This window comes from Odocoileus virginianus, chromosome 2 (assembly GCF_023699985.2).
Source record: "Odocoileus virginianus isolate 20LAN1187 ecotype Illinois chromosome 2, Ovbor_1.2, whole genome shotgun sequence".
In the NCBI taxonomy this organism is placed as follows: domain Eukaryota; kingdom Metazoa; phylum Chordata; class Mammalia; order Artiodactyla; family Cervidae; genus Odocoileus; species Odocoileus virginianus.
The window spans coordinates 64,680,480-64,692,561 of record NC_069675.1 but is presented as its reverse complement, the minus strand read 5'-3'; the positions used below and the strand labels follow the sequence as shown (position 1 = coordinate 64,692,561).

Below are 12,082 nucleotides of genomic sequence, written 5' to 3'. Positions count from 1 at the left end.
ATCTCTTCCCCATTGCTAGAATATTTGCTTTATTTTATTCCTATTTTCTATGTTTTATCCTATTTATCTTATTTTAAAATTCAGTGGCATTGATTACATTCACAATGTTGTACAACCATTACCACTCTCCATTCCCAGAACTTCTCCATCATCCTACATAGAAACTTTCTACTCATTAAATAATAACTCAACATTTCTTCCTTACCCCAGACTCTGCAAACCATCATTCTGTTTTCTGTCTCTATGAATTTGAATTTTATCTTATATAGGTGGAATGACATGTTTGTTCTTTTGTGTCTGGATTATTTCACTTGGCATAATGTTCTCAAAGTTCAACTATGTTTCAGTACCTATCAGAAATTCACTCTTTCTTAAGGTAAAAGCAGGGTTTTAAGACCAATATTTAAGGCCACCACGAATGCTCAGCATGGAGGGAGAGTGTGCGGGTGTCACACCATCTTCTCACCTCTGAAGTATAAGCCTTCCTCAGATTCACCAACATACAGAAAACCCAGGGAATCAAGTCCACCCAAAGCACAGCCCCAGTGAGGAGGTCACAGGCAGCTTTAATAGGGAGCACGAAAGAATCTGGAAAAGGTGGAAGATCCCATGTGCATGATTAAAATTCCCCTATGTTTATATTTTGACTATATCCAGACCAGTATTTCAACCTAAAAGAAGTTCATATAACTAAGTGGTTGTGAAAGTGTGGCTCCATGACCAGGAACATCACCATCAACTAGGAATTTGTTACAAGTGTAAATTTACAGGCCCAGCCTCAGACCTACAAAATCCAAAACTCGGGAGGTGGAGTTAAGAGGCTCCCCACATGATTCTGATGCATTCTCAGATTTGAGAACCACTGCTCTAAAGTAATGATTCTGGATTCCAACTACAGATACCTAAAAGGTTCCCAAACCACCCCATGGGCTTAAGTGTAGGTTCTTATTCATGATCCTTCACCAACAGTAAGTTAATGGGGAACTTCCCTGGTGGTCCAGAGGTTAAGACTTTGCCTTCCAATGCAGGGGGTATGTGTTGCATCCCTGGTGGGGAAGCTAAGAGCCCAAATGCCTCTGGGCCAAAAAACCAAGAACATAAGTAATAATGTTAACAAAATTCAATAAAGACTTTAAAAAATGATCCATATTTAAAAAATCTTAAAAAGAATAAGGTAATGGGGAAAAAACAAGCAAAATTTTATTAATAGAAGGGGGAGTCATAACATTAACATCTTTTAATATGTTATACCCATGCATGTGCATAGTTATGCATAAATATGACTCAGGATATGTGTCTGCCAAAGATTATTTGAATAGTAGAGTTCTCAATGGAGAAGGCAATGGCACCCCACTCCAGTACTCTTTTGCTTGGAAAATCCCATGGACAAAGGAGCCTGGCAGGCTTCAGTCCATGGGGTCGCTAAGAATCAGACATGACCGAGCGACTTCACTTTCACCTTTCACTTTCATGCATTAGAGAAGGAAATGGCAACCCACTCCAGTATTCTTGCCTGGAGAATCTCAGGGACGGGGGAGCCTGGTGGGCTGCAGTCTATGGGGTCGCACAGAGTCGGACACGACTGAAGCGACTTAGCAGCAGCAGAGTTCTCAAAACCATCTAGTGCAAGCACACCTTACTCCTGGCAGGCCTGATCTGTTAATTTACAAGATCTGTGAAACCCCAGATTCCAGTCTTCTCCCACATTTGAGTGTCGGCCTAGGCTGCAAGGCACACATTCAGTCCAGGAGACAGCAGGCTATGAATCCACAACAAGGGCAGAGCTCCAGTCCTTGCTTCAAGATCTAACCCCACTTGTAGGAGCCAGTTTATTCTGGCATCAAGCTGAGGCAGACTATTGTGCAAGACTTCTGCCAGGATTAGCAATAGTATCAATCTTTATTACACCCTCCTTCCTCATTGAGAGAGCCTTCCCGAGTTGAGGGCCTGAGTTTGGTAAACCAGGAAGGTGGGACTCTTCTAGGAAGAAAGAATGACTGGACCAAGGCAAGCCCATTCCAACTGCCACAGCGGTCTATGAGTAGCCATGTGACACATTGTGGAGGATGAGAAGTAAAGGCAAGCCTGTCTAGAGGCTTGGAGAAAGAGTGTTCCCCATGCTAAAAATGACTGAGTCAGCCTACCAACCTCCCCCTTTCTTTTGGCCTTGGATGAAGGCACGACTCGGGCTTCCCTGGTAGCTCAGCTGGTAAAGAATCCACCTTCGATGCAGGAGATCCCGGTTCAATTCCTGGCTTGGGAAGTTCCCCTGGAGAAAGGATAGGCTACCCACTCCAGTATTCTTGGGTTTCCCTGGTGGCTCAGACAGGAAAGAATCTGCCTGCAATGCAGGAGATCTGGGTTTGATCCCTGGGTTGGGAAGATCCCCTGGAGGAGGGCACGGCAACCCACTCCAGTATTCTTGCCTGGAGAATCCCACGAACAGAGGAGCCTGGCGGGCTGCAGTTCATGGGGTCACAAAGAGTCGGACATGACTGAGCAGCTAAGCACAGAAGGCATGACTCAGTGTCCGGAGCTATGGCTTCAAAAGGATCCTAATTAGTACAGAGGGTAAGGCACCTGGCATGGTATCTTGCGAAAAGCTCTTAAACTCTAGTGGGCACAAAAATCTCCTGGAGAGTGTTTAGAAATACAGACCTGGGGGATGTCAGACTCTAGAGCTTGAGTCAGTAAATTTTGGGTGGGGCTCAGAGACCTTACTCAATCAAGGTTCAATATGCAGTCCTGGTTATTCTCACATCCAGCTCTGATCCCTGACTCTCAAATAGGTGGTCTCTGCATGAGATCCCCTGTTTCAAAACTGCCACTTGCTGTGTGCAGGCACTCATCGTCTTTACTTAAACATTCATTTCAGGGCTTCCTTGATGGCTCAGTGGTAAAGAATATGCCTGCCAATGCAGGAGACCCAGACTCTATCCCAGATCTGGGAAGACCCCACATGCTGAGGAACAATGAAGCCCACGCACCATAGCTGCTAAACTTGTGCTCTAGAGCCTGAGAGCCGAACTACTGAGTCCACATGCCTCAACTACTGAAGCCTGCAGGCCCTAGAGCCCATCTCGGCAACAAGAGAAGCCACAGCAATGAGACGCCCATGCTTCACAACTAGAGAGTAGCCCCACTCTTTGCAACTAGAGAAACGCCCACACAGCAACGAAGACCCAGCACAGCCAAAAATAACAAATAAATAAATGTAAAAAAATTTTATTTTGCTCCTATCAGGTACTAGGCATTGTGAAAGAAACAAAGATGAAGATGATTTTGCTCTCAAGGAGCATGTAAGCCTGTAAGAGAAACAAAACTAGTACATAGCCAACCCAATGACAAAGCAGCACTCGGCAGCTATTAACATGAGAACTTCACGGAAGGGAGAGACTACAGACTAAGGAATCCCACCTCACTCCCCCACCCAAGACAGTCAAAGAGATTTCATTTGATTAAGGCTCAGATAGGATTTTAACAGCAAAGAGTCTGTAGGCGAAGACAGTAAAAATGAGGCTTCCGCTCTGATTATGACTGGTAAGACTTATTTGGAAAAGAGAATATTTGACCTTTGAGCAATACAGGTTTGAACTTCCCCAGGACAACTTATACCTGAGTTTTTTTTCACTAAATGCCACTGCACCACTACACCATCCACAGTTGGCTGAATCTGCAAATGTAGATCCCAAGATATCCAAGAACAAAGGATAAGGTGGTGGGGAAGTGGGAAGTATAAAGTGATACATGGATTTTTCAACTGGGCAGGAAATGCATCAAGGGTTAAATGCATTAAGTTTGGCTGGTTTAAGGATATGATGGGAGTGAAGACAAAGAATGGAACAATCATTTTTAAAAATAGGTCATTTGGGGGACCTCCCTGGCTATCCAGTGCTTAGACCTCTGTGTTTCCAGTGCAGAGGGTGCAGGTTCAATCCATGATAGGGGAACTCCAATTATAAATGCTGTGCAGTGTGGCAAAAAAAGCCTCTGGACTAGCCCTGCTCTGGCTGAATGGCACTCCTCCATGCCTGTGCACAAGCCCTTCTTCTCCTATTCCCACCTCCAAGATTATTCTCATTCCCCCTCCAGGAAGCCTTCTCTGATCACCCATGATGGGGTTAGATGCACCTCCTCAGTTCTATGGCAGGCTATGCACAGTGTATTGAGTCACTTCTCATGCAGTCCTAAGAGTTTTTAATTGTTGATTTGCTTGTTTATCTCCCTAAGGATGGGGTCTGGGTATTTTACCCTTGAATATCTAGCATCTGTCACATTGTATAATAAATAAATGAACCTTTATCCATTTGGTCGGGGCCACTGACATTCTGCCCACCAACTGAAGGCCCTTTCACACGCATGTCAGACCATATCTTTCAGATAAATTCCTAGTATTCAAATGCATGAACACAAGTCAATGGATTTAAAAATTTTCAGAAACACTGCCAAATTTCAGGGCAATTCTTAACATGGTGTCTAGGCATTTGACTGATCTCAGCATCTTGAACATTTAAGACAAATTCTTCATAGGTGGTGGTTCAGGTTCCTACAGCAAAGCTCTCTGTCCAGTTCAAACATAACTGAACAAGTTGCTCCCAATAAAATCAACACAACAGGCAGATTCCTGGGTCCCACCCAGGCATACTGCATCAGAACTCTGGGGGCAAGAATCTGTATGCTGTGCAAGCTTCGAGGGGGATGCACCCAAAGTTTGGAAACAACGGCTTTAGAAGTCATCTTAGTTTAACCATCTCCCCTTCCCAGCTCCATCAGAAAGGGGCTGTGGAGAGTCTGCCCAGATATCTCCGGTGACAGAGCTCCTGCCAACTCCAAACCCATCCAGCCTGTGGGTTTCAAAAGTCATTTCCTTAAATTCAACCAGAACCTGCCATCCAAAACACTCCTGCCCAGCTCTTCTCAGGGCCACAAACAGTGAGCTGATTCCCTCATTCACAAGCCAAGTCCCTCCTGAATCTAGGGCCATTAACCTGTATCCCCACACTACTGCCAGCTCCAGTTCTTCTGACCGTAGTTTACATATCAGCTTGACCAGAAGAAAGTTGAAAAGGAAAAGAAAAACATTTGGTCAAGATTAGTTTATAAACCAGGAAGCTGCAAATCCAAATGCCAAATCACTCTGAACCAAGCACTGACAGAGCCACAGTAAGGCAGGGAGCTTAAGGGAACAGGCTTTAGTATCCACTGTGTGTGTGTATGTGCACACACACACGTGCATGCTCAGTTGTGTCCAACTCTTTGCAACCATATGGATGGTAGCCCACCAGATGCCTCTGTCCATGGGATTTTTCAGGCAAGAATACTAGAGTGGGTTGCCATTTCCTCCTCCAGGGGATCTTCCGGACCCAGAGATTGAACCCAAGTCTCCCTGTCTCCTGTATTAGCAGGTGAATTCTTTACCACTGTGGAAGCCAGTATCCAGCAGCTGGATTTAAATCTTTTTGCAAGGAGTCCGACCCTTGTACCGCCTCTTGGAGCCTTGGGATCTCTTCTGTAAAACAAGTTTAATAATCCTGCCTCAGGCTGAAAAAAAAAAAGGATTAAATGAGGGGACTTCCCTGATGGTCCACTGGTTAAGAATTCGTCCTCCAATGCAGGGGCACATGTTTGATGCCTGGTCGGCGAAGTAAGATCCCACACGCTGCAGGGCAACTAAACCTGAGTGTCGCAACTACTGAGCCCAAGCACCACAACAAAAGGTCACGCATGTTGTGAGGATCCCACATGCTACAACTAGCATGCTATTCAAAGTCCTTCCAGGGAAGACACTGCAGCATCTACCAAACCGCCTCCATAAGTAGCCCTCATTGCAGTGAAAGCAAACTCCCAAAGCTTACGTTTGGGCCAAATCACAGCCCAAAGTCCAAACAAAAATTTTAGAAGTTTCTTCTTTTATATAAAGAAAGTATTTAAAATTTGAATCCTATCACAAAATATACCTGTAATTGTTTTAGTATAAAAAGCATTTTTAGATGGGGAACTCATGTATACCCATGGCGGATTCAAGTCAATATATGGCAAAACCAATACAATGTTGTAAAGTAAAATAAATAAATTAATTAATTTTTAAAAACCCGTTTTTATCCTCAAATATCTGGATAAAATTGGACAACCAAGGAAAATTCCCTCTCTCCTTTATTCTGATTCATCAGGTACTCTTTGGCAGAACGTCTGTTACTTGAGTGCCTGCCCTCACCTCCATCTCCCTTGGAGAACAGCAGGCTTAGTCTACCAGCAGATGAGCAAGCACTGGGAAAACTGATGAGCGGTAGATATAAGAAAAGAAATGGGCCACCAACCACAGTTTGAAATGACCAGGTAGTCATCACCCTTTCAGCATCCCCTTCAGACACTGAGGGCTGGCTTAGACTTGGCTACACGTTACTCTCTAAAAAGCTTTCAGACAAAAAATATCCCTAACCAAATGCAAGCATATCTAGGAAGGAAATTCACAGCACTTTTGACCCAGTAGTTGCGTGTATGTCTGTCTGTGTTTGCACTCATGTGTGTATCCCCAAAGCAAAAGAAATCTGATCTAAGCTGAGGGAGGGGGCCTGGCCTTGACCAGAAAGGACCCTGGCAAGTCAGCCGGTTCTGGCCGGCTATGGTTACCCATTTCCTCATTCCTGCCCACTTGCTTGCTCTTCCACCTCTGTCATCTGAGAATTCCATGGCAACTAAAGAGCTAGAGCTTCCCTATCAACAGAGTTACTTGCAATATAAGGAGGAGGCGGAGAGTACTAGAATTGATGGGCAATGGGATGCACCACTTTAGACGCGAGTGGGGGAGGGGGGGGTGGGCTGGGGGATCCTCTTCATTTTTCCCACTGTCACCTAGAGAGGCAGATACTCACTTTTCCTGAAAGCTGTGGGTTACTCAGGTCTCACACGCTCCCAACAGCTTACAGAAGACTTTCATCAATTTGGGAAGCACTTAAAGTTGGGCAGATTGTTGAAAAGCAATAACCTCTTTGGTTCCAGAGTCTCCAGCTGGTCAAAGCCACGACCACAGAGTAAGACTGGGCCATTCGCAGGCTCAGTTCATGGATCTCACAGTAATAACAGATTCCCATGTGCCAGGCATTGTACTGAAGGCATTAGGTCCACAAGGAGAGAAAGAGTAAGAGACAAGGAGAAAGGAGTAAGTTTCTTTAAAGGAGTAAAGAAAGAATTAAAAAAGCAAAACGTGGGTGTTAAGAGTCAGTTCCAGGGAATATTACTCAATCCTTTCTTTGTAATGCCTAAATCCAGCACAGCGCTTGGCACATGAACTCGATAAATAACTGCAGTGACCTCTGACATTCTAGGCTCCACACACTGCTCTGGAGGTCCTTCTGCGAGGGGCGGGTGGATACGGGCGGGGTCTGCCTCCCGCTCGCCCACCCGGAGCGAGTCCCGGCCGGCTCCACCCTGTTCCGGCGCCGGCACCTCCGCCTGGGCAAGGCGCCCGACCGGCCACCCCCGCGAGGCCCTCCCGAGTTGCCGCACCCCTTCTGGAGCCTAGGACCCCCGGCCCGGGGACCCCCTTACCCCAGAGGCCGAGATGGGACGGCGCCCGTTCTCTGCTGCCACGGAGATCACACCCAGGCAGGGCCGGGCAGCGGGTCTTATTCCGGACGGACCCGCCCCGCTTCGGGGAGGAGACTGAGCCCAAGTTCCTGGTTGTCCCTCTGCCCACGAGACCGGAAAGTCCTCCGCGGGCGAAGCGCACCTGGAGTGCGAAGAGGAGGGGATGACGCTCCCGGCTTCATCCCCGCCCGGGATCCCCGCCGGCCCCGCCCGGGGGCCCGCGAGTCGGAGCAGTGGAACTCTCGGGTTGCGGGTGCCCGGGCGGCGGAGGCCCGCGCCCAGGGCCTCTCCTGCCCGCGCCCTGCGCCCACCGCGGCCGGGATTGCCGCTCAGAGTCAAAGCTTCCTCCGCGGGACACTGCACTTTCTCAGGGCGAAGTGGAAAGTGGAACGGCACATTTACATTCCCGCGAAGCTCCCAGTCATTCCTCTTCTCCCTTGAGAAAAACCGAGTTCCCTTTCTTGGGGAAACTTTTGGGAATGGGAGTTTGGAGCAGTTCCAGAGCTTTCTCTCTTTACCTATAAATTACCTGTGTTCGCTGCTGGTCCGTAGCTCCCAGGTTCGGCCTTGAAGCAGAGCTTCCTACCCCTTCTTAAAGTCTTCTATGTTAGTATCTGCCTCCCCTACAGAACTCGAGCCTCTTGAAGACACTGACTGGGTCTACGTGGTCATTGCACACACACCCAGTACCATGCTGGTTCATGGCAGGTACTCCGTGAGTGCTTGCAAAATGAACCCATTGGGTATATAAGTAAATTCGGACTTTATTTTAAACAGAAGGTAGGAAGTTTTGGAGAGTGTGTTTTATATCCAACAGATAAAGTGGATGTTAGCACCCTGATAGCTGTAGAGGTAACGATAAATTATTTCCTTAAGATGCGGCTAAAGAGGGTGACAATATGGTTAAAGGCATGGGTTTTGGAACCAGACGGATTTGGATTTTGCCCCCCTTTTCTGTGCTTGATACTCTGAAGTTTCTGAACTTCAGTTTATGAACTAACATGGAAGAAACTAAGTTAACAAGACAAACAGTGGAAAAATAATGAAAAAAGGTTAATTCATTTTCTCAGAGGGATTAGAAAGACTACTTATTCCTTAAAAAGTGAAAAATAAAAGGTTGGAAATTGAGCAGATGCACCCTGCCAAGGTCACCTTTACTAGGCAGGTGTACTCAACTCACAGCGGCCCTTTTCTCCCACATAACTACCCTCATGCCGGGTTGAGAAGCACAGTCAGTGCTAACTTTATAGGATACAAAAGGCCAAGAACTGATCTATGATAGCCTTCCTATTCCAGAGCTCCCATGGGCTTAGCCTGAGGCTAAATTTCTGCAGAAACCACTCCTGTGTTGTTTCTTCCTCTGTGCAATCCTGCTTGACTCATAGGTTTTCCTGAGAATATCCCCTCACTAAAGCAATTACACAAGAATCTATGCCTCAGGCTTTGCTTCTAAGCCACCTGAGCTACAAGTATTCTATTTTATTTAATTAAAAAATTTTATGAGTATTTAAAAATTAGTATAATCATTGAAATTAAAGACTCAAAGAAGCCTTTAAACTAAGAATAGCAGGGGACTTCACTGGTGGTCCAGTGGCTAAGACTCTACACTCCCGATGCAGGAGCTAGATCCTCTAGATCCCACATGCCCACCCCAACCCCACTCCTCCTACCCCTTCCCACATCCCCTAACCTCCCACTGCAAGTAAAACCCACATGGCACAATGAAGATCTGGAGTGTTGCAACTAAGACCCAGATAGTCAAATAAATTAACTAATTAATTAAAGATAGAATGAGCAAATGCATTGCTCCCTCTTGAAATCTGACACAAGCAGTAGTAGATTTTTTTTTAAAGGAATGAACTAGTGCCAATTATACCAACATGAATGGACCTAGAGATTATCATATTAAGTGAAGTCAGAAAGAGAAAGACAGATATCATATAATATCACTTATATGTGAAATCTAAAATATGACATGAATGAATATAGCTAAAAAACAGAAAACAGCCTCACAGTTAGAGAACAGACTTGTAGTTGTCAAGTGGAAATAGGGTGGGAGAGGGAAGGATTGGGAGTTTGGAATTAGGAGATGTGAACTATTACATATAAATAAGATGGATAAACAACAAGGTCCTACTATATAGCACAAGGGACTATATTCAATATCCTGTCTGTAATAAGCTATAATGGAAACAATATGAAAAAGAATATGCATAACTGAATCACTTTGCTGTTCGACAGAAATTAACACAACATTGTAAATCAGACATATTTAAATAAATTTTTTTAAATAGTAGATTTAAGAAAACTCACAAGAACAAAAGAGGGAAAATAATTAAATTTTGGAAACTGGAAAGCAGATACTGCAGGTAATAATTAACTTAGCAGACCCGAGAAAACTGACTCCTAAGACAGGAGTAGAGAAAGCCAAGAAGCAACATGATATTATAGATTTACCCAGAATAACCCAGGTATTGCTGCACCAGGTCCTTCTAAAAGTAGGTATGTAATTATGACAAAAAACAGGAGGATTTTTCATTAAGTATGTACTGGAAGCAATGAATCTCCTCCACATACTTCCCAATATTACACAGGTGTCACTGCTCTCTCCCATTTGGGTGGAAAATCGGAAACATTCTCTGGAGGGGATAAAGCAGAGGCTCTCTGGAATGGGGCATACAAGGTATAGTCAAGATGTTCTGGCTATCTAAGGCTGACCAATAAACTACACAGATTTTGATGACTAAAATCAGTGGCCATTTTCTTACATCTCGTGATTTTGTAGGTCTGAATTTCAACAGGCCTTGGCAGTTCCTCTGTTTTGTGTGACATCAACAAAAATCACTTGGCCTCACATGAGTCAGAATAGTTATTATCAAAAAGACAACAAGTAACAGTGAGGATGTGGAGAAAAGGGAACTTCTGCACTGTGGGTGGGAATGTAAATTGGTGCAGCCATTATAGAAAACAGCATGGAGATTCCTCAAAAAATTAAAAATAAAACCACCGTATGATCCAGCAGTTCCACCTCTGGCTAATTATCTGAAGGAAACAAAAGCACTAGTTAGAAAAGATATATTCACCTCTATGCTCCTTGCAGCATTATTTATAATAGCCAAGATATGAAAGCAACCCAAGTACCCATCAAGAGATAAATGAATAAATTTTATATATATATATATACACACACACACACACACATATATACACACACATACACACGGGCTTTCCAATTGGTGCAGTAGTAGAGAATCCACCTGCTAATGCTGGAGACACAAGAGATGCAGGTTCAATCCCTGGGTGTCAGGAAGATCCCATGGAAAAGAAAACAGCAACCCATTCCAGTATTCTTGCCTGGGAAATCCCATGGACAGAGGAGCCTGGCAGGCTATAGTCCATGAAGTCACAAAGAGTTGGACACGATGGAGTACACACACACATGCATACATATATAAGATTTCATTCACATATGGAATCTAAAAGACAAAAGAAATGAACAGAGATAACCAAACAGAAACAGAGCCATAGATACAGAGAACAAACAGCTGGTTGCAGTGGGGAAGTGGTACGGGAAGGAGAGAAATGGATGAGGGAGGTTAAGAGGTACAAACTTTCAATTACAAAATAAGTGAGTCACAGGTATGAAGTGAGTCACATTGTGGGGAATACAATCAATAATATGTAATATATTTTTATGGTGACAGAGGCCAGCTAGGCTTATCATGGTGATCATTTTGAAATGTACAGAAATATCAAATCATTATGTTACATACCAAGAACTTTTATATAAATGTGTGTGTGTGCATGTATATATCTGTATGTGTGTATATATATATGTATGTGTGTGTATGTTTAAAAATACACCAGGTAAGACTTTTTAGAAAGTTCATTTGTTAGTATTCAGCTGGCAGTTGGGCCAGTCTGAAGGATTCACTTACATGTCTGGCACCATGGCAAGATGAACTGGAAGGCTGATAGCTGGCACTGTCCATCAGAACACATACACATGCCCTCTCTGCATGGCAGTATCAGGATGGTCAGATTTCCTATGGAGGTTCAGGGCAAGGCACCCAAAAAGGATACTCCAAGAAATCCAAGCAAAAGTTACTGGGCTTCTTATTACTTAGGCTGGGCAGCTCTTGAATGTTATGTCTATTGCATTCTATAGCTCATGGAAGTCACTAAGGCCAACCCAGATTCAAAGAAGGGGAATTAGGTTTCATCCCTAAGTGGGAGTACTAGCAAAAAAATTGCAGCCACCTTTAATCTACCACACAAGCATAGGGAAATGGTACTGAAATTGAAGATCTATCAATACATGAAACCTAACATAAAGAATATTGAGCTGCTCAGTATTCTTCCTTCACTTGACTCCTACAACACTGGCAACCAAGATGAAGAGTTTGAAATACTCTTCTCTGGGGAAAAGTAAAGACCTAAGAGACTGTCATCAGTTAATTAATGAAAACTGGAGCTACCCTTTAGTAAATTCACC

The 12,082-nt window shown here is 44.4% G+C and overlaps 1 protein-coding gene across 2 annotated transcripts in view; it reads right to left on the bottom strand.

Moving 5' to 3' along the window:
- Window positions 1-7,679, bottom strand: part of ANXA4 (annexin A4) — a 71,062-nt gene extending 63,383 nt beyond the window's left edge. The window contains exons 1-2 of one of the 2 annotated variants that reach the window (XM_020911132.2): window positions 7,549-7,679; window positions 6,873-7,106 (exon numbers count right to left, since the gene is read on the bottom strand). The gene's annotated coding sequence lies outside the window, so the exon portion shown is untranslated. The remainder of the gene's footprint in view (window positions 1-6,872; window positions 7,107-7,548) is intronic. The other variant, XM_020911131.2, reaches the window with a different exon arrangement.
- Between the last annotated feature and the right edge of the window lie 4,403 nt (window positions 7,680-12,082).